The sequence below is a fragment of the Gorilla gorilla genome, chromosome 17 (assembly GCF_029281585.2).
Source record: "Gorilla gorilla gorilla isolate KB3781 chromosome 17, NHGRI_mGorGor1-v2.1_pri, whole genome shotgun sequence".
NCBI classification, from domain to species: Eukaryota; Metazoa; Chordata; class Mammalia; order Primates; family Hominidae; genus Gorilla; species Gorilla gorilla.
Window position 1 is genome coordinate 110,185,795 of NC_073241.2, and position 20,940 is coordinate 110,206,734.

The window sequence follows — 20,940 nt, forward strand, 5'->3', positions numbered from 1 at the left end:
TGGTCTCGAACTCCTCACCTCAGGTAATCTACCCTCCTCAGCCTCCCAAATTGTTGGAATTACAGGCATGAGCCACCGCTCCTGGCTTCCATGTTTATTTAGAAGTATGTTTTTCAAATGTTTGAGGGTTTACCAGATTTCTTTCTGTCGTTAATTTTCAATTTAGTTCCATCAGGGTTGGAGGACATACTTCAGATGACTTCAATCCTTTTAAGTTTATTGAGACTAGTTTCGTGATCCAGCAAAGGCTCTATCCTGGAAAATGTTCCATGTGGATGTGAAAGGACTGTATACCCTGCTGTTGGGTGGGAGCATTCTATATGTTAGCTGGGTAAAGTTGGTTGACAGTTGTGCAAGATTTATATATCCTTATTCATTTTATGCCTAGCCATTCTATCAGTTACTTAGAGAAGGGACTTAAAATTTCTAATTACAATTACTAAATTGTCCATTTCTCCTTTCCATTCTGTCAGTGTTTGCTGCATGTATGTGTTATTCAATGCCTATGTCTTTATAATTGTTTTATGTTTCTGATGTTTTGATACTTTTATCATTATGAAATATTGTTGCTATTTATCCCTACCAATATTTCTTGATTTAAATTCTATTTTTTTTTCTGATATTAACATAAGTACTTCAACTCCCTTATGGTAACATTTTGTATGATTTACATATATTTTCTCCATTTTTTTTTTTTTTTTTTTTGAGACAGTCTCTCTCTGTCACCCAGGCTGGAGTGCACTGGTGCAATCTCAGCTCACTGCAACCTCCGCCTCCCACGTTCAAGCGATTCTCTTGCCTCAGCCTCCTGCCTCTTGAGTAGCTGAGATTACAAGTGTGCACCACCAGGCCCAGCTAATTTTTGTATTTTTAGTAGAGATGGGGTTTCACCATGTTGGCCAGGCTGGTCTCGAACTCCTGACTTCAAGCGATTCGCCCACCTGGTCCTCCCAAAGTGCTGGGATTACAGGCATGAGCCGGCTATATTTTCCCCATTCTTTTACTTTGTAACTACTTTTGTCTGAATTAAAAGTGCTTTTCTTGAAGACAGCTTATGTAGTCATGTGTCAATTAACGACAGGGATGTTTTGAGAAATGTACCTTTCCAGAAACCTAGATGGTATAGCCTGCTACACACCTAGACTATAGGGTATATCCTAGTGATCCTAGGCTACAAACCTGTACGGCATGTTACTGTACTCAACACTGCAGGAAATTGTAACATAATCATGACTATTTGTGTATATAAACATTTCTAAAGATAGAAGAGATAGAGTAAAAATATGATATAAAAGATAAAAAATGTAACACCTGTATAGAGCACTTCCCATGAATGGAGCTTGTAGGACTAAAGTTGCTTTGGGTGAGTCAGTGAGTGAATGGTAATTGAATGTGAATGCCTAGGACATTACTGTACCCTACTGCAGGCTTTATACACACTGTACACTTAGGCTACACTTAATTTATTAAAAATGGTTTTCTTTCTTTGATAATAAAATAACATTACATACTACAACTTTTTAAATTTATACCCTTTTATTTTTTTGAGGCAGAGTCTAGCTCTGTTGCCAAGCTGGAGTGCAGTGGTGTGATCTTGGCTCACTGCAGCCTCTGCCTCCTGGGTTCAAGCGATTCTCCTGCCTCAGCCTCCTGAGTAGCTGGAATTACAGGCACGTGGCGCCACTCCCAGCTAATTTTTGTATTTTTAGTAGAGATGGGGTTTCACCATGTTGGCCAGGATAATCTCCATCTCCTGACCTTGTGATCTGCCCACCTCGGCCTCCCAAAGTGCAGGGATTACAGGCATGAGCCACCAAGCTTGGCTTTTATCCTTTTTAATATTTTAACTTTCTGACTTTTTTGCAATAACACTTAGCTTAAAGCATATATTGTACAGCTGTACAAAAGTATTTTCTTTCTTTATAGCCTTATTCAATTTTTATTTTTAAAATTTGTAATTTTTTTTCCTACTTTTCAAACTTCTTTGTTAAAAACGAAGAGACAAACACACACATTAGTCTAGGGCTCTACAGGGAGGGTCAGGATCATCAATATCACTGTTTCCCACCTCCACATCTTGTCCCACTGGAAGGTCTTCAGGGTCAGTAACATGGATGGAGCTGTCACTTCCTATGACAGCAATAATTTCTTTGGGAATATCTCCCGAAGGACCTGCCTGAGGCTGCTCTACAGTTAAAAAAAAATAAGTAGGTGTACACTCTAAAATAGCAACAAAAATGGTATAGTACGGTGTATACATAAACCAGTAGCGTAGTCATTTATTATCTTTATCAAGCATTAGAGACTGCAACTATAATTATGTGGGCTATACTTTTATATGACTGGTAGTAGATTTGTTTACACCAACTTCACCAGAGACTCATGAGTAATGCTTTGTGCTGCAGCGTTACCACAGATATGACATCACGAGGCAACAGAAATTTTTCAGCTTCTTTGTAATCCTATGGGACCACCGTCCTATATGCGGCCTGTCATTGACTGAAATGTCATGGTGTAGCACACGACTGTATTGGACCGTGCTTTTTCGTACATGTTGATAATGACTGCCTTTTGATTGGAGTGTTTAATCCATTACATTTAATTTAATTGTTGATATCTTTGGATTTACATCTGCCATTTTACTATTTGTTTTTGTATGTCCCATGTCTTTTTTCCCCCCATCCTATTTTGCTGCCTTCTTTTGTGTTAAACACATCCTCTTTTTTTTAAGTGTGAGACGTTTTAAGTCCTAGGTTATTTTATTAACTATTTTGAAATTTAATTTTCTTTGTGGTTACTCTAGGGATTATAATACATATCTTATCACAATCTACTTTAGCTTAATGCTGGGAATTTTGAAAAATATAACAACTTTGTTCTAATATAGCTCCATTTCCCCATTCTTTGAGCCATTAATGCTATATTTATTATACTTACATATGCCATAAATCCGACAGAACTGTGATAGAGTGATTGCCTTATGCAGTCATATAATATTTAAACGAACATTTTAAAACTATTTTATATTAACAAATGTATATATATATATCATATGAACTTACATAATCTATAAATATATATTTAAACAGAACATTTAAAACAAACTCATATAAAAAAAAGAGAAAAAAACCTGTTCATACAGCCCTTTATGCTAACCCGCATATTTATCATTTCCATTGCTCTTCATTTCTTTCTGCGGATTCATTTTCTGGTACAATTTTCTTTCAACCTGAAAGTCTTCCTTTAATATTTCTCATGGGACAGTTCTGCTAGCTACAGATTCTGTTTTTGTTCATCTTTCTTTTGAGCAGAATCTCGCTCTGTCACCCAGGCTGGAGTGCAGTGGCACGATCTTGGCTCACTGCAACCTCCACCTCCGGAGTTGAAGTGATTCTTGTGCCTCAGTCTGCAGAGTAGCTGGGACTATAGGTGACTGCCACCACGCCCAGCTAATTTTTGTATTTTTTGTAGAGATGGGGTTTCACCATGTTGGCCAGGCTGATCTCAAACTCCTGAGCTGAAGTGATCCATCCGCCTCGGCCTCCCAAAATGCTGGGATAACAGGCGTGAGCTGCTGTGCCCGGCCTGTTTTTGTATATCTTTGAATGAATTTATTTTAGCTTCTTTATATATATATATATTTTTTTTTATTATACTTTAAGTTATAGGGTACATGTGCACAACATGCAGGTTTGTTACATATGTATACATGTGCCATGTTGGTGTGCTGCACCCATTAACTCGTCATTTAACATTAGGTATATCTCCCAATGCTATCCCTCCCCCCTCCCCCAACCCCACAACAGGCCCCAGTGTGTGATGTTCCCCTTCCTGTGTCCATGTGTTCTCATTGTTCAATTCCCACCTATGAGTGAGAACATGCGGTGTTTGGTTTTTTGTCCTTGCGATAGTTTGCTGAGAATGATGGTTTCCAGCTTCATCCATATCCCTACAAAGGACATGAACTCATCATTTTTTATGGCTGCATAGTATTCCATGGTGTACATGTGCCACATTTTCTTCATCCAGTCTATCATTGTTGGACATTTGGGTTGGTTCTAAGTCTTTGCTATTATGAATAGTGCCACAATAAACATACGTGTGCATGTGTCTTTATAGCAGCATGACTTATAGTCCTTTGGGTATATACCCAGTAATGGGATGGCTGGGTCAAATGGTTTTTCTAGTTCTAGATCCCTGAGGAATCGCCACACCGACTTCCACAATGGTTGAACTAGTTTACATTCCCACCAACAGTGTAGAAGTGTTCCTATTTCTCCACATCCTCTCCAGCACCTGTTGTTTCCTGACTTTTTAATGATTGCCATTCTAACTGGTGTGAGATGGTATCTCATTGTGGTTTTGATTTGCATTTCTCTGATGGCCAGTGATGATGAGCATTTTTTCATGTGTCTGTTGGCTGCACAAATGTCTTCTTTTCAGAAGTGTCTGTTCATATCCTTTGCTGACTTGTTGATGGGGTTTTTTTTTCTTGTAAATTTGTTTGAGTTCTTTGTAGATTCTGGATATTAGCACTTTGTCAGATGGGTAGATTGTAAAAATTTTCTCCCATTCTGTAGGTTGGCCTGTTCACTCTGATGGTAGTTTCTTTTGCTGTGCAGAAGCTCTTTAGTTTAATTAGATCCTATTTGTCAATTGTGGCTTTTGTTGCCATTGCTTTTGGTGTTTTAGGCATGTAGTCCTTGCCTATGCCTATGTCCTGAATGGTACTGCCTAGGTTTTCTTCTAGGGTTTTTATGGTTTTAGGTCTAACATTTAAGTCTTTAATCCATCTTGAATTAATTTTTGTATAAGGTGTAAGGAAGGGATCCAGTTTCAGCTTTCTACATAAGGCTAGCCAGTTTTCCCAGCACTATTTGTTGAATAGGAAATCCTTTTCCCATTTCTTGTTTTTCTCAGGTTTGTCAAAGATCAGATAGTTTTAGATGTTTGGTATTATTTCTGAGGGCTCTGTTCTGTTCCATTGGTTTATATCTCTGTTTTGGTACCGGTACCATGCTGTTTTGGTTACTGTAGCCTTGTAGTGTAGTTTGAAGTTAGGTAGTGGGATGCATCCAGCTTTGTTCTTCTGGCTTAGGATTGACTTGGCAATGCAGGCTCTTTTTTGGTTCCATATAAAATTTAAAGTAGTTTTTTCCAAGTCTGTGAAGAAAATCATCGGTAGCTTGATGGGGATGGCATTGAATCTATAAATTACCTTGGGCAGTATGGCCATTTTCATAATGTTGATTCTTCCTATCCATGAGCATGGTATGTTCTTCCATTTGTTTGTATCCTCTTTTATTTCATTGAGCAGTGGTTTGTAGTTCTTCTTGAAGAGGTCCTTCACATCCCTTGTAAGTTGGATTCCTAGGTTTTTTATTTTCTTTGAAGCAATTGTGAATGGGAGTTCACTCATGATTTGGCTCTCTGTTTGTCTGTTATTGGTGTATAAGAATGCTTGTGATTTTTGCACATTGATTTTGTATCCTGAGACTTTGCTGAAGTTGCTTATCAGCTTAAGGAGATTTTGGGTTGAGACGATGGGGTTCTCTAGATATACAATCATGTCATCTGCAAACAGGGACAATTTGACTTCCTCTTTTCCTAATTGAATACCTTTTATTTCTTTCTCCTGCCTGATTGCCCTGGCCAGAACTATGTTGACTAGGAGTGGTGAGAGAGGGCATCCCTGTCTTGTGCCAGTTTTCAAAGGGAATGCTTCCAGTTTTTACCCATTCAGTATGATATTGGCTGTGGGTTTGTCATAGATAGCTCTTATTATTTTGAGATACGTCCCATCAATACCTAATTTATTGAGCGTTTTTAGCATGAAGTGCTGTTGAATTTTGTCAAAGGCCTTTTCTGCATTTATTGAGATAATCATGTGGTTTTTGTCTTTGGTTCTGTTTATATGCTGGATTTTGCTGGACGTATTGGTTGACACTGTTTTCTTTGAGTCTTTTGAATATGTTGTTCTACTGCCTTTTGGCCTCTATTGATTCTGATGGAAACTCAGCTGTTAAATATGTTGTTGTTCTTCTGTACATGGGAGTTATTTTTCTCTTACTGCATTCAAGATTTTTAAATTGTCTTTGGCTTTTAGCAATTTAACTATGATGTGCAAATCTCTTTGTGTTTTTCTTACCTAGGTTTGTGGGGCTTCTTGAACCTGCTGATTAATGTTTTTCAGCATAGTTGGGAGGTTTTCAGGGCATTATTTCTTCAAAAAAATTTTTTTAACCTTTTTTCTGCTCTCCTCCCCTTCAGGACTCTTATTATATGTATGTTTGTGTGCTTGATGTTGTCCCAGAGGTCTCTGAGGCTCTGATCATTTTTCTCCAGCCTTTTTTTTCTGTGTTCTTCAGAAAGGATAATTCTTCTTTCTTTCTTTCTTTCTTTTTTTTGAGGTAGAGTTTTGCTCTTGTCGCCCACAATGCAGTGGCACTATCTTGGCTCACTGCAATCTCTGCCTCTTGTGTTCAAGTGATTCTCCTGCCTCAGCCTCCCAAGTAGCTGGGATTACAGGCACCCGCCATCATGCCCGACTAATTTTTGTATTTTTAGTAGAGGTGGGGTTTCATCATTGTTGGCCAGGCTGGTCTCGAACTCCTGACCTCAGGTGATCCACCTGCCTCGGCCTCCCAAAGTGCAGGGATTACAGGTGTGAACCACCTCGCCTGGCTGCAGAAAGGATAATTTCTACTCATCTATCTATGTCTATAGATGTGAGATGATAGAAGGAAATAATCAGTAAGTTCAGAGTCTTGCTGTTCTTATATGACATTTGGGTAGGTTTCATGAATAGACCCTTTTTAGTTTATTATTTGCTTTTGGTTGATTTCCAGTCCTAAAACGCTAGTTTAAACAATTTTATACTTTTTTAAAAATGAAATGCTTCATGAATTTGCGTGTCATCCTTGTGCAGGGGCCATGCTAATCTTCTCTGTATCATTCCAGTTTTAGTTCATGTGCTGCTGAAGTGAGCAAAACAACTTTATACTTTTATATTTGTTTTGGCGGGGAGAGGATTTGTCCACCTTTTTAGGCTGCTCTAACTTGAAGTATCATCTCTGGTATGTTTATAGTTTTTTTTTAATGTTTACATTTTGGAGTTTTAATTTTGTTCATTCAGTAGCTTGAGATAGGGGTCTAACTTTGTTTTTCTTCCAAATGAATAGATAATTTACCAAACAACTTCTGGCTGACTGACTGCATCCCCAGCTTCAGTCTGTTTGTGTGTATAATTTTTGGTTGAGACTAATGTTTGAGCATGTGTGTGTATGTTGGTGCAGCTGTGGAAGAAAATGAATGGCACGTAGGTCCTCAAAATAAAATGAATCACCTCGAAATGTTAAGATAAAATGGAAGAATCTGTATGCAATGGGTGAGTTTTCTTTGTTGTTTTGGAGATCCCTGAGTTTCTGTAAAACTGCTATTTTGAATTCTTGGTCAGAGAGCTCATGAATCACCATCTCATTAGGGTCAGTCACTGGTTCCTTGCTTTATACGTTTGAGGAGGTCATGGTTCCATGTTCTTATGGATATATGTCTGTGTCTTTGCATTAAAGGATTTATTATTTATTCCAATCTTCTTTGTCTAGTCTGTTTTGGTTTTTACTGGTATGTTTGCTTAGAGATTATTTGTAATTTAGCTGTTGAATTTCTTACACATTTTTCCCGCTAGGTCACTGCCTCTTTTTCAGCACTAAATGGTACTTAAAACCCAGGTTTGCCTCTGTTCTTCTAGCAAAGGATCAGAGGATTGCCTGGCTGGAATGGGGGAGGTTCCAAAGGAGCTATCCCTGTGGTATGGAAAGGCTGGCTAGGAGTTCATGCCCAAGAGACCTGTGGAATCTACCTCCTACAGTGTAGTGCTGCCGAACAGCCACTCTGATTTGGCATCTCCTTTGGTTGAGTTACAGAGCGGAGCTTCCAGGGCTGGAGATGGTAATCCTGCCCCCTTCCTTTGTGTCCGGCTGTCCACAGGGTGGTATCTCCCTTCAGGCACTCCTGATGCTTCTCATGGGTTGAGGCATGGATAGGTCTCCTGCCAAAGAAGCCAAGATGGTAGGCAAGTTGTGTGTCCAACTTAATCTCACTTTTTCCAGTGTAGAATCTGAGTTGGGGGAAGTTTTACATGTGCTTGATACCAAGCAGACTGGGGGAAGGGTGTCACAGATATGAAAATCTGATTCTCTTACTGTCTGCTGGAGTTTTGTTTTGTTTTGTTTTGTTTTGTTTTTACTTCTCAGTGGCCCCAGGAACTGACCGATTCTCTTTCATGAGTTCTGGGAGATTGCTGGTGATAATCTCGTTGATGTATATTTATTTTGGTTATTCTGTGGGGAGAAGTGAAGCCAGCTTTCATCTACATTTTTAAAGTATAATTCTTATTTTGAGTGGCAAGAATCTGATTCCAGTATCCTGCCTTAGTTTTTATGCATTTTTGAAACTCCTACCATTGCATTTAGAACCTTCTACCTGGTGGAGTTTTTTTTTTGTTTTTCAGTTCTGGAAGTATTTGATTTTTTGAAACAGTTGACATTCATATAAAGAACAAGGTTGATAATCAAGCCTGCTCTACTAATTCTGTGCAGTCTAGAAAAGAGTGTACTGGGACCGGGCGCGGTGGCTCACACCTGTAATCCCAGCACTTTGGGAGGCCGAGGCATGCAGATCACAAGGTCAGGAGATCAAGACCATCCTGGCTAACACGGTGAAACCGCGTCTCTACTGAAAATACAAAAAATTAGCTGGACGTGGTGGTCTGTGCCTGTAGTCCCAGCTAATCGGGAGGCTGAGGCAGGAGAATGGCGTGAACCCGGGAGGCGGAGCTTGCAGTGTGCCGAGATGGCGCCACTGTGCTCCAGCCTGGGTGACAGAGCAAAACTCCGTCTCAAAAAAAAGAAAAAAAAAAAAAGAAGAAGAAAAGAGTGTACTGGTTAAGTACTGAGAAGCATTTCCTGTGTGTCATGTAAGTACTTCAGGCTCTTAAATGTGTTACTCCAAGGAATAAGGTTGCAAATACAGTTGCTCTAAAAACATATTATACCAGCCTGGACAACATGGTGAAACCCCATCTCTACTAAAAATGCAAAAATTAGCTGGGCATGGTGGTACACACCTGTAATCCCAGCTGCTTGGGAGGCTGAGGCAGGAGAATCACCTGAACCTGGGAAGCAGAGGTTGCAGTGAGCTGAGATTGCGCCACTGCACTCCAGCCTGGGCGACAGTTCGAGACTCCGTCTCAAAAAAGAAAAAAAATTACATAAAATTCCGAGATGCAGCTTTCTTATCTAAAAAGGATTTGCGCAAAGCCTCCTTGCAGTAAGCATATAGGTAACTAAGGTGACTACCTTACGTATATGCATCACTCATTTATGCCCTAAGTTCTCATTTGTTGAAACAATAGTGCCCTTACTCTAAATCACATAATCACAAGAGCCCTAGGGCTGAATTGCTCAGCTTTAAATGTCAGCGCTGTCATACTAGCTGTGTGATGTGAGCAAGTTCTAAAACTCCCTGTGCTTGTTTCTTACGTATACAATGGAGAGAAGGGGTAGTACTTTGTAGGGTTGTTGTGAAGTTTAAACAAGGTAATAACTGTTCAGTGTTTTTAAAAGTCCCTTGAATGTAACAATTGCATCAGTGGTAAGGTATGCATTTTTCTCATATGGCCTCTGAAATGAGGATGTGTCTTATAATGAATGTAATTTCTTAATAAGCATTTTATCATTTAGTGACATCTTTTTTTATTAGTAGTACTTAATGTTACACTTTGGGTGACATTTTATATTTCAATAACTAATAGTAAGAGGTCTATTAACATTAGCTGCCGTCAACATTACCATCAATATTATCATCAGCATTATCTTGTTTCTAACTGAGATAGTGGCATTGATAGTTTAGCAGTGCTAGAGTATATATCAAATCTCAATTTTATCTAACTACTTGTTTGCATTGGTGTATTTTTATCAAAGTTCTAGTGTGCTGTTTTTCATATTTGTATCATTTTAGCTAATGTAAAGTATTTATGGGGTCAGCTCATGCAATGTTTCCGTCATTCATTGTACCTTACTTGGCGATCTACTAAAACATGCATCAGCATCCTTCAGTCTCCCGAAATAAATAGAGACAAAGACAAATTCTTTATTTTCTCTGTTGATGTATTTTCCTAAATCCTTTCGCAGGAGTGGTTTCTTTCTTAGCTAGGAGAACTAAGCCACCATTGTACCACTTAAGATTTACTGGTTTGCACTGTCCTCTGAGGGAGAAAAGAAGCAATTTATTGATCTGTAACACAGGAATGGACTGTGGCCAAACCTTTTCTGGTTTATACAATGCACCGACATAAGAATCTGCATAGTATTAAGAAGAATGAGCACTCACAATTTGAGGCCGCCTGTCAGCATGAATAATAACTGAGAAAAATCAATACACAATATACATCTGTTCTCTTTGCACGGACACTGCCAGGATTCACACCCAGTGACAGTGTCTTCTTTTTTTTTTTTTTTCTTTTTTTTGAGACAGGGTCTCTCACTCTGCTGTGCAGGCTGGAATGCAGTGGCGTGATCTCGGCTCACCGCAACCTCTGCCTCCCTGTTCAAGTGATTCTTGTGCCTCAGCCTCCCAAGTAGCTGGGATCACAGGCGTGTACCACCCTATCCAGCTAATTTTTGTAGTTGTAGTAGAGATGGGATTTTGCCATGTTGGCCAGCCTGGTCTTGAACTCGTGGCCTCAAGTGATCCACCCACCTCGGCCTCCCAAAGTGCTGGGATTATAGGCGTGAGCCACCGTGCCCGGCCAACAGTGTCTTGTTATTTTACCAGTGATATGCTTATAGTTCCTAATTTTAGGCTTCCTCCTTATTTTGGTTTTATTGTTCAGTTTGGGGAAGGGTGGGAGGCACCAATTTGGATCTGAGAAAAAGATCTTCTGCCAGATGAAAGAGTTTCAATAACAGGAGAGGACCTTGGGCCAAAGTTTATTAAGCTTGACTAGGAAGATTCTGGGCACATCTCCATCCAAATACCTTGACGCATATTTCATTCACCCCTAGCACATGCAGCTTGTCCCTTCTTGTCTTCTGTTTGCCTTCAAGGTTTTACATGGTGGTATTTACAAGCCGTTATGGAGCAAGAGTGCAAACACACAAGGCTAGCAAGGGGCCAGTAAACAGGGTTTGGCTTAGGGTTTTGTGGTTGTTAGCTTTTAAAAGCATACTTAGTTGAATAATTCCAGAAACTGGGCTTCTTTCCTTTGCCCCTTCATTTGCCCCTCCCTCTCTGGTCTTCCCAGTCTCCACTTTTTTTTTTAAAATAAAACTGCGTTTGTCAGAAATGTATAGACAGTCACTCCTATTCTTAAAAGACAGTGTTTATCCCTAATGCCTGCCTTTTGATTCAGCCAGCAATGACTGTGCACACAGAGGTTATTGCTCTCCAAGTTCAATGTTGTGGACCTGAACCAGTGCCTCTGTTTCCAAGAGAAAGTCAGGTGATTACCCCTTCATCAGGGAGATTGGAGCCATCCTATCCTCCTGGTGTGTCACCAGCCAGAAACTAAGGATCAGCAGGGAGTGGATGGTTTAGAATCTCCTCTCTCCAGGTGGACACAATGCTATTCAGTGTAGCTGGAAAAGCCACGCAGCGGGCAGGCTTGTCAGAAGCAATCTGTTTTTAAAAAAAAAAAAAAAAGAGAAAAAAGGGTCCTTTTGAGTTTACACTGAGTTGCTTTCGCAGTAGTTAGCTTTGAACTGTGGTGCAAACCCATTTAAACAATGAGGGAAATTTCACTAAGTGGCAAGAAATTCTCAACCTGTGTGATCAAAGCAATCAGCCATTTCCTTTTCCTTCCTTTTTATTTACTTATATTTCTGACCCCTTATAATCTTCGTGATTGTAGCCTGATAGTTTCCTTTTTTGAATAGCATTAAAAAAAAACCTTTTCTTTTCCCTGAGGGTTTTAAAGCAAATAAAACAAGACAGAAGGGGTCTAAATTTTTAGTTTTATTTTTTGAGACAGTCTCGTTCTGTCGCCCAGGCTGGGGTGCAGTGGTGCAATCTCAGCTCACCACAATCTCTGTCTCCCAGGTTCAAGTGGTTCTGGTGCCTCAGCCTCCCGAGTAGCTGGGATTACAGGCGTGCACCACCAGCCCTGGCTAATTTTTGTATTTTTTAGTAGAGACGAGGTTTTGCCATGTTGGCCAGGCTGGTCTCAAACTCCTGACCTCAGGTGATCTGCCTGCCTCAGCCTCCCACAGTGCTGGGATTACAGGTGTGAGCCACCGCGCCCGGCCTAAATATTTATTTTTAATAATTGTTATTACAAAAGTAAGAAAAGAGCTAAAATCCATGATTTCATCACCCAGAGGCAACCACCACAGTGAACATTTTGGTACATTTACTTCTCATCGTTTAAATTAAATGTGTACATATACACATATTTTTAATAAAATTAGGTTTAGGATAGTATACAGTTTTGTTTTTCTTTTAACCAACATACTTTGAATATTTTACCTTATTAAAAACTTATATGATTTCAATGGCTGCATTAGAATGAGTGTATACAGATATTATCTTGGCATTCTGTTGTTAAGAGGTCGTGTGGGTTTCTGAATTGACACTTTAATTCTCAACTTAGAGTTTATTTCTCCCAACTTCTTCTGATTTCATGGGTCTAGAGTCAGAGTTTGGGCACAATGGAAATGGAATTTCTATATGTACTGTTGTTTACTGTTTGCTAGTATTTTTCAGAAGGTATTTGCAAAAACCAAAGGGGAAACAGTGTTCTTTTTTGTATTTTTTCTTTTTTTGTTTTAAATTTTGTGATTGAAATATAAGTCTTATTATGGTAATCTCAGGTAACTTTTAAATAGAAATATCAATGTAAAATGAATACATTGCCCAATGTGGACCCCGGTGTTTCAGAACTATGTGCCATGATCTATCATTTTGTTACTGGAAAGGGGTCTTAATCCAGACCCCAAGATCTTGGATCTCTCACAAGGAGGAATTAGAGGTGAATCCATAGAGTAAAGTAAAAGCAAGTTTATTAAGAAAATAAAGGAATAAAGAATGGCTACTCCATAGGCAGAGCAGGAGCGTGGGCTGCTCAACTGATTGTACACACAGTTACTTCTTGATGCTAAACAAGAGGTGGATTATTCTTGTGTTTTGCAGGAAAGGGGTGGGCAGTTCCTGGAAGTGAGGGGTCCTCCCCTTTTTAGACCATATAGGATAACTTCCTGACATTGCCATGGCATTTGTAAACTGTCCTGCTGCTGGTGGGAATGTTTTTTAGCATGCTAATGCATTATAATTAGCATATAATGAGCAGTGAGAATGACCAGAGATCACTTTCATCTTCATCTTGGTTTTGGTGGGTTTTGGACGGCTTCTTTACCACAACCTGTTTTATCAGCAAGGTCTTTGTGACCTGTATCTTGTGCTGACCTGTCTCATCCTGTGACTAAGAATGCCTAACCTCCTGGGAATTTAGACTTAAAATAAAGGTCTCAGCCTTATTTTATCTAGCCCCTATTCAAGATGGAGTTGCTCTGGTCCGAATGCCTCTAATAATTTGAAGTTTATCCAGCGGCACAGTGGGAGATAATGAATTTTTGTTTAAGAGGAGGAGGACTGACTGGATCAGATTTGTGCTTTAGAAAGGTGGTTGCATGTAAGAAAGAGGCGTTGGTAGAAAGACTTCAGATATCTCAAAAGAATTTCCATGAAGTTAATCTTTTTAAAAATGTAAACATTTGGTGCAGTAATTGCTTTGAAATTGCAGTTGAATAAATGAACTTTTTGAACCAGAATTTGGAAAGGAAGATATGCTTAAAAACCAAAAATATTTTGTAGAGTGCTACACATTAGGAAGTCATTTGTATTTGGTGACCACTTTCCTAAAATAGTCTCATTTCTAGAGAACCAATTTTGTTTCCCATAGATTATTATGTGTAGAGACCCCCTTTCAGTATGTAGCCACTGGTACATCCGTGGGTGTTATCTCCATACTGCCAGGTCCAATGCAGTCACCTCCTGGATCTATAGTCTTTCTCCCCCCATTCCGATTTGCTTTCTCTGTTAGCAGTCATCTTTGTAAACGGAAGTCTAAGATTTAGTGTTGTACATTTTTTAAATGTTCCATTTTGATGGGGCTCTCTTTATTGTTTCAGGTTGAATGCCTTTGAGAACTTGATGCATAAAATTTGCATGACTCCTCACTCCTTTCTGGATCTCTCATTGGACTCAAGCCAGCATGGCTCACACCACAAAGGTTAACGGCAGTGCCTCAGGTAACCCTGTGCTCTGGAGTTTGTGTGTTAAATGTATGTCTTTTCTCAAACTAATTTTTTATTCTCTTTAATAATGAACGGATAATAGCAAGTTGCCTAGATAACTAGGATTTCAAAGCAATTTTCTGTCCATTGAAGTTTGGGTTTGTTTTGTTTTACTCTCAGAAAATTTGCTTTTATCTTAGAGTCTTGCACTGAAATCAGTTGAGTAAATTATTACCTAAGTCAATTCTGTTGAAGTGTTGAAAGACAAATGTAAATGCTGAATGCTGATGCAAATGTAATGTATACTCCTCTTGCGCTTCTTTCTGAGGGATTGAATGAGGAGAGAGGAAATTAGTTTGGATGCTGAAAACCAATTCCTAGTAGCCACTCCCAAGCAGCTTTTGTTTGATGTTGCTAAACAGAGAGAAAGGAGGGAAGAGAAGTATATATTCTGTAAAATGATTCTCTTAGGAATATGCAACAAGCCATATTATGAATCATAAAGACCTGTATTTGAATTCTTATTTTGGTTATATTAGAGACTTACATAGTTTCACTTTCTGTTCCAATATTGCTTCTGTGAGATTCGGGAGAAATCTGTACATGAAATGCAGAGAAGATCCTCCTAAGAGACACATCACCATGGGGACAACCTGCCCAAAATGGCATGCCAAGTGTTCGTTTCTTTTTTGAGTTATGTGCCAAATAGCTGAATGAGTGAGAATAGTAATTGTCTATGCAGAAATTTTTTCTGAGCGTCTGAGTCCAGAGTCCTACGTCTGCTGGCTCTGAACACCTTCAAATGACAACATTATGTACTGGAGCAAGTGTAGAGTTGGAGCCAGGAAACCTGAATTTGAGTCCTAGTTCCAGCACTAACCGTGAAATATTGGGCAGGGCTATTTCTCCACATGTAAACCATCGGTAAGTATATCCACCTGCCGGTTTAGGACCAGTGAGCGCACCAGAAACATACTTACAGGAGCTATGTAAGCCGTAAAGCACTTTTGAAGACAACAGCAGGAAGTGACCTCTAAAGCGGGCATTCCCAGCCCATGAATGTGACTTTTTATTCTAGCGGTCTCAGCTGCAAGTATCTCCTCTGGGTAGAACACTATAACCCAAACCCAGATAAACTCAGTTATTTGTTCTGGGATGACTGATCTTTCCCTGTCCATTCCATTTTTGACCTTTTTACTGCCCAGCTCTTTGAGACTTTTATAGATTCTGCTGTGGGACTGCTATCAATAATAAAGACATGAATGAGAATATCTAACATTCATTGAACACTTAAATGCACCATGGTGCCTAAAATGCTTTGCCTGCATTTTCATACTTAATCCTCACAATAATCTAATGAGATTAAGCTATTATTTTACTGTCATCATCATCCCTATGTAATGTCACAGAGAAGTTCGGGGACTTACTGTAAATGAAGTAAGAAAAATAGAATTATGGGCAGTGGCTCACACCTGTAATCCCAGCATTTTGGGAGGCCGAGGGGGATGGATCACCCAAGATCGGTAGTTCAAGACCAGCCTGGCCAACATGACGAAACCCCTTCTCTACAAAAATACAAAAATTAGCCAGGCATGGTGGCGCATGCCTGTAATCCCAGCTACTTAGGAGGCTAAGACAGGAATGGCTGGAACCTGGGAGGAAGAGGTTGCAGTGGGCCCAGATTGCACTACTGCCCTCCAGCCTGAGTGACAGAGTGAGACTCCATATCAAAAAATAAAATAAATCAGAATTATGATGACTTTCTCCAGTAAAATATTTGGTGAGAGAGGAGATTGAAACATTATGAAATTTCAAGTGTAGTGGGTGGGTTTTAATTCCCTCTGATGATGTGGTTTCCTCCCTTGCCCTGCATTTGCTTCCATTCACATGCTCAGGGGAAGGGGTCTTTAAGATTGTTGGTACCTCAAGACCTCAACCTTCTTCTGGTGCCTTGGGCAAAATCCTTTCTTCATGGGTTTAGATACCTACCCCACTAATTCCTTTCCAACTTGGTTTGTTCTGTACTTACCTTTTTGCTTTGTTTCTGAGATCTAATAAGCAAGCTGTAACTTTTCCTTCCCACCTGGTATCCTGCCTAACAGGTCTGGGCATTGAGGTTGAAAGCAAAAGAAAGCTCTCTGATTTGTGACTTTCAGGGTGTCAGAGTATGAATTGTTACTGCAGACAGTTATCTGGACTGTGCAGGGGAAGATTTTTTACTTATTCTAGTCACCATGACCCATGTACATCTATAAGCAAATCTAATTAGAGACTCAACCATAAACAGTAATATATATGCAAACATACATATATGTGTATGTGTCTGTATATGTATATACACACATAGTAATATATACATACATATATGTATATACAAACACAAATGTGTGTACACCATATATATGACACTCATAGAAAAAAAAATTTTTTTTTGAGATGGAGTCTTGCTCTGTCACCCAGGCTGGAGTGCAGTGGCGCGATATCAGCTCACTGCAACCTCTGCCTCCTGGGTTCAAGTGATTCTTGTGCCTCAGCCTCCCACATAGCTGGGATTACAGGCCCATGCCATCACGCCTGGCCAATTTTTGTATTTTTAGTAGAGATGAGGTTTCACCATGTTAACCAGGCTGGGGTTGAACTCATGACTTCAGGTGATCTGCCTACCTCGGCACTTTGGGATTACAGGCATGAGCCACCGCACCCAGCTGAAAATTTAAAAGTATAGATGCGCGTTGTATTGTCTGAAAACCAAAACAAAAGCAAGAATTACTGGTGATAATACCACCTAGAAATAAATGTCTTCCTATTTTTTATATAGTGGTCAAATGTTATATATTTCACAGGGTTGAGAATATGTTAATAAAAATCATTCCTTTACCTTTTCCCACTTTGTATTACAAAAGAAACACCTCTCCAATGTTTAAAAAAATACTCCATGTAAGAGATGCGGGTTATAAATACACTTCTATGCGTGTAAATAACATTTAGAGAACCTAGATGAAGATGAGGTAAAGAGGCCTCATGGCAGCTAGTGAGGGCCAATTACTGGTCTCCTATGAGAAAAGGATAAGCTATTTGGGTTTAGTAGGAGTTTCAGATGTGGAGTAAATTATATGTTTCTTCAATTTCCAAAAATTGCTGCTTGGGCTTCGTAGAGCATGAGGGGAAATTTCATGTGACGACGGAGTCAGGGCAGTGGCAAAAGAAGCACTTTCCATAGTCTTAGTAATAAAACAAGCAAAAGAGGAGCCTCTGGGAAAGGCCATACCATGCCCTTGGCACAAAATACATCCGACGACTGATCATCTCAAGTTGACATCCCCATGTAACATTTAAATGGGATAAGGGGTGATTCACAACCTTTTATACTCTGACTTCCCCTTGGAGTCCCTCACGGAGGCTGGGTAAAAGAAACTGCTTTTAAAACGAGCTATTCATTAATGCTGTAATTTGTAAAATGTATTATGCCACACTTCAGACATACAAAGTGTGTGAAAGTTATATAACAAGCACCTTTGTACACACTACTTAGCTTAAGAAATAAACCTTATTAATATAGGCCAGATATACATGAGCACCTACTATATGCTGCTTTAGGTACTGGGGATACAGCAGTGAACCAAAGAGGCAAAAATTTCTGCCCTCAAGGATTGTACATTCTAGGGAAAGTTAAAGTCTCCTGTGTACACGGTTGCCAGAAAAAAAATACTAAAAAAGTGTTCATTGTTTATCTAAAATTCATTTTAATGGTGCTCTACTTTTGTGTGCAGCCCTACCTGTGTACCCCTTCCAGATTGCACCCCCTGCCCTTCCTTACCACCAGCCCATCAAAATCAATCATTCCTCGTAGTGTTATCTCTTTTTCACCAGATCCTCCATCCTACTTCTCTTGATTGGTACAGTATTGTTTTCATTAATTCAAAACATTTTAGGCCAGATGGGGTGGCTCAGACCTGTAATCCCAACATTTTGGAAGGCCGAGGAGGGAGGATTGCTTGAGGCCAGGAGTTCAAGACCGGTATGGGCAACATAGCCAGACTCCATCTCTACAAAAAAATTGTTTTTTAAATTAGCCAGGCATAGTGGTATGCACCTGTAGTCCCAGCTACTCAGGAGGCTGAGGTGGGAGGATTGCTTGAGCCCAGTAGTTTGAGGCTGCAGTGAGTTATGATGGTACCACTGCACTCCAGCCTGGGTGACAGAGCCAGACCCTATCTCTAAAGCAAAAAACCAAAAACATTTTATTATGGTACTGCTAACAGTACTGCAGTGTCTTTTGTTAAGGAGGTAAGAGCATCATAAATTGCTCTTGACTGTTCTCTCATAGCCAGCTAGGAAGTAAATGGTGATTGTTGGTTAGGAAAATAGCTGTGTTTCTTTGGGGTGTAGGGATGAGGCAGTCTGCTTTTTCCCCAAGTTTCTGAATCATGTTGTAAACTGGATGCACTGATTGATACCTCTCTAAACACTAATGTTGTGAAACTTTAATTAGAGCTTAGATATGCTTTAGAAGCCAAGTAACAAGTGGCTTATTTGTGAAAGAAAGATAATAATAGCTATCCTACCTTCTTCACAAGGTGGTTGTGCGGGGAATAAAATAATAGCTGTAGAAACACTTTTTAAAACATAAAGTGCTGGTCAGATATCAGGGGATAGCATCATTCCCCTTGTTCTCTTGTCATAATGGGCTGGGCACACATGCCAGTCTCTTTGGGGGGTCCTAGTAGGGAGAATGTCAAATTAAATCCTTCCCAGCTGGTTGCTCAGGAAAAGGTTCTCCTGTTTAGCAGTTAAGCACACACAAAAAAGTCATGCAACGGCCTTCCCTATAGTGGTGAGATCACATTAAATAGCTACTTCAAGTGTCACTAAAGCATTATAACTGCTCTTAAGTGTATGTAGAATGAGATTACTTTAGAAAAACATTTTGAAAAATCATATGCTTTTCCCATATGTTCAGTATTTAATGTTGTTGGACAATGACTGCCTAAAACTTCATATGCAGCAAAAAAAAAAAAAAAAAAAAATCTAACAACCAACATTTAAGTTTAGTTCCCATAAGTCTCAGAATTTCATGCCCTCGATTTTTTCCTTATCATACACATTTTTAAAAGACTAATCTAGTGGATAAGGATATGCTATCAAAACCTGAAACTCATGAATCAGAAATCATCTTGCACATTAACTTGTAATCTTATAACAATTTTTGTCTCTGCACACATAAAATGTAAATTCTGCACGCATAAAATGTAAAAAATCTCAAACAGTTTAGTGTTTTGTATATTTAAATCATTATGTTCTATAACAAACAATAATTTAGGTATTGTCAGTAAGATGGAACTAGCAACATTTCTATTTCTCCCAAGTAAAAATATAGAATGATATAAAGAACTGGATGCCTTGATGAAAGTACCTGTATTACAGCAAATTATAGCAAAAGACAGAAGTAGAAAGGAAAAACAAAAATTGATATACTGAATATAGAGGTGGGAAATGATTGCAAACTATAATTCTTATTAGTGAAATAAAGCACTAAAGGATACAATATGTAAAGGGAAAAAATAAAATTTCAACTAAAAAATATTCTAGTGTTTAACATATTAAATGACAACCAACTTGTAAGCTCTTGGACCCAACAGAGATAAATTAGTTCAAGAAAGGCAAATTTTGCTGGGTTCAGTGGCTCAGGCTTATAATCCCAGCACTTTGAGAGGCCAAGTAGGAGAATCACTTGAGGCCAGGAGTTCAAGACGAGCCTGAGCAACGTAGCGAGAGCCTGTCACTACAAAAAAGTAAAAATAAAAAAATTAGCCAGGCATGGGTGCAAGCCTGTAGTCCCAGCTACTCAGGAGGATGAGATGGGAGGATCACTTGAGTCCAGGAGTTCACGACTGCAGAGAGCCATGATAGCCACTGCATTCCAGCCCAGGTGTCAGAGTGAGACTCTGTCTCAATAAAATAAAATAATTAAATAAATATGAAAAAAAGAAAAGGCCAAGTGTGGTGGCTCACGTCTATAATCCCATTACTTTGGGAGGCTGAGGTGGGCAGATCACTTAAGCCCAGGAGTTTAAGATCAGCTTTGGCAACATGGCAAAAACCTCATCTTCTACCAAAATAAAAAATTAGCCATCTATAAGATGAAGGATTCCGTGACACAGCTCAGCTCTCACCTGCAAAAGTTCTATGGTCCAAAGTACTTTTTTTTCTCCTGAAATAGTCCTAAAGTCTGGGACACCACTGGCTTTCTCCACAGCTGGTGCTCATCTCCATAAGATCTTCAGTCCAGAACCCAGGCAATCAGCAGCTTCACGTGTGGCAGTGCGGGGGAGTAAAGAGATAGAAGAAAATGAGACAAGATTTGCACCTGGTGCATGGAAGAGGCGCGTGTAACTTCTGTTTACATTTCATTGGCTAATTCAAGTCACGTGGTGGAACCTGGCATTAAAGAGGCAACCTAGCGTGTGGTCAAACTAGAGTGAAGGGGTGTGGATGCAAAAATTAACAAATCTTTCCGTGACTGTGGAGCAGCTCTATCATGACTGAGAATTCAGCGCCAGTAGCAGCAGGGATCTTCCTGTGTAATGACGGGTCATCAAAGCCAGGTAGACCTTTGTAAGATTTTTTTACACTAATATTCATACTGGAT

General features: G+C 39.5%; 1 protein-coding gene and 1 non-coding gene across 2 annotated transcripts in view; one reads left to right on the top strand and one right to left on the bottom strand.

Annotated features, from left to right (window-relative positions):
• Positions 1-14,583, top strand: part of LOC115931421 (solute carrier family 35 member F5-like) — a 67,506-nt gene extending 52,923 nt beyond the window's left edge. Inside the window, exon 10 of the mRNA XM_063699334.1 lies at positions 14,187-14,583. The gene's annotated coding sequence lies outside the window, so the exon portion shown is untranslated. The remainder of the gene's footprint in view (positions 1-14,186) is intronic.
• LOC129528482 (U6 spliceosomal RNA) lies at positions 6,884-6,990 on the bottom strand. Its single transcript, XR_008673702.1, has one exon. It is a non-coding gene; the product is annotated as a U6 spliceosomal RNA (small nuclear RNA).
• Positions 14,584-20,940: the final 6,357 nt, after the last annotated feature.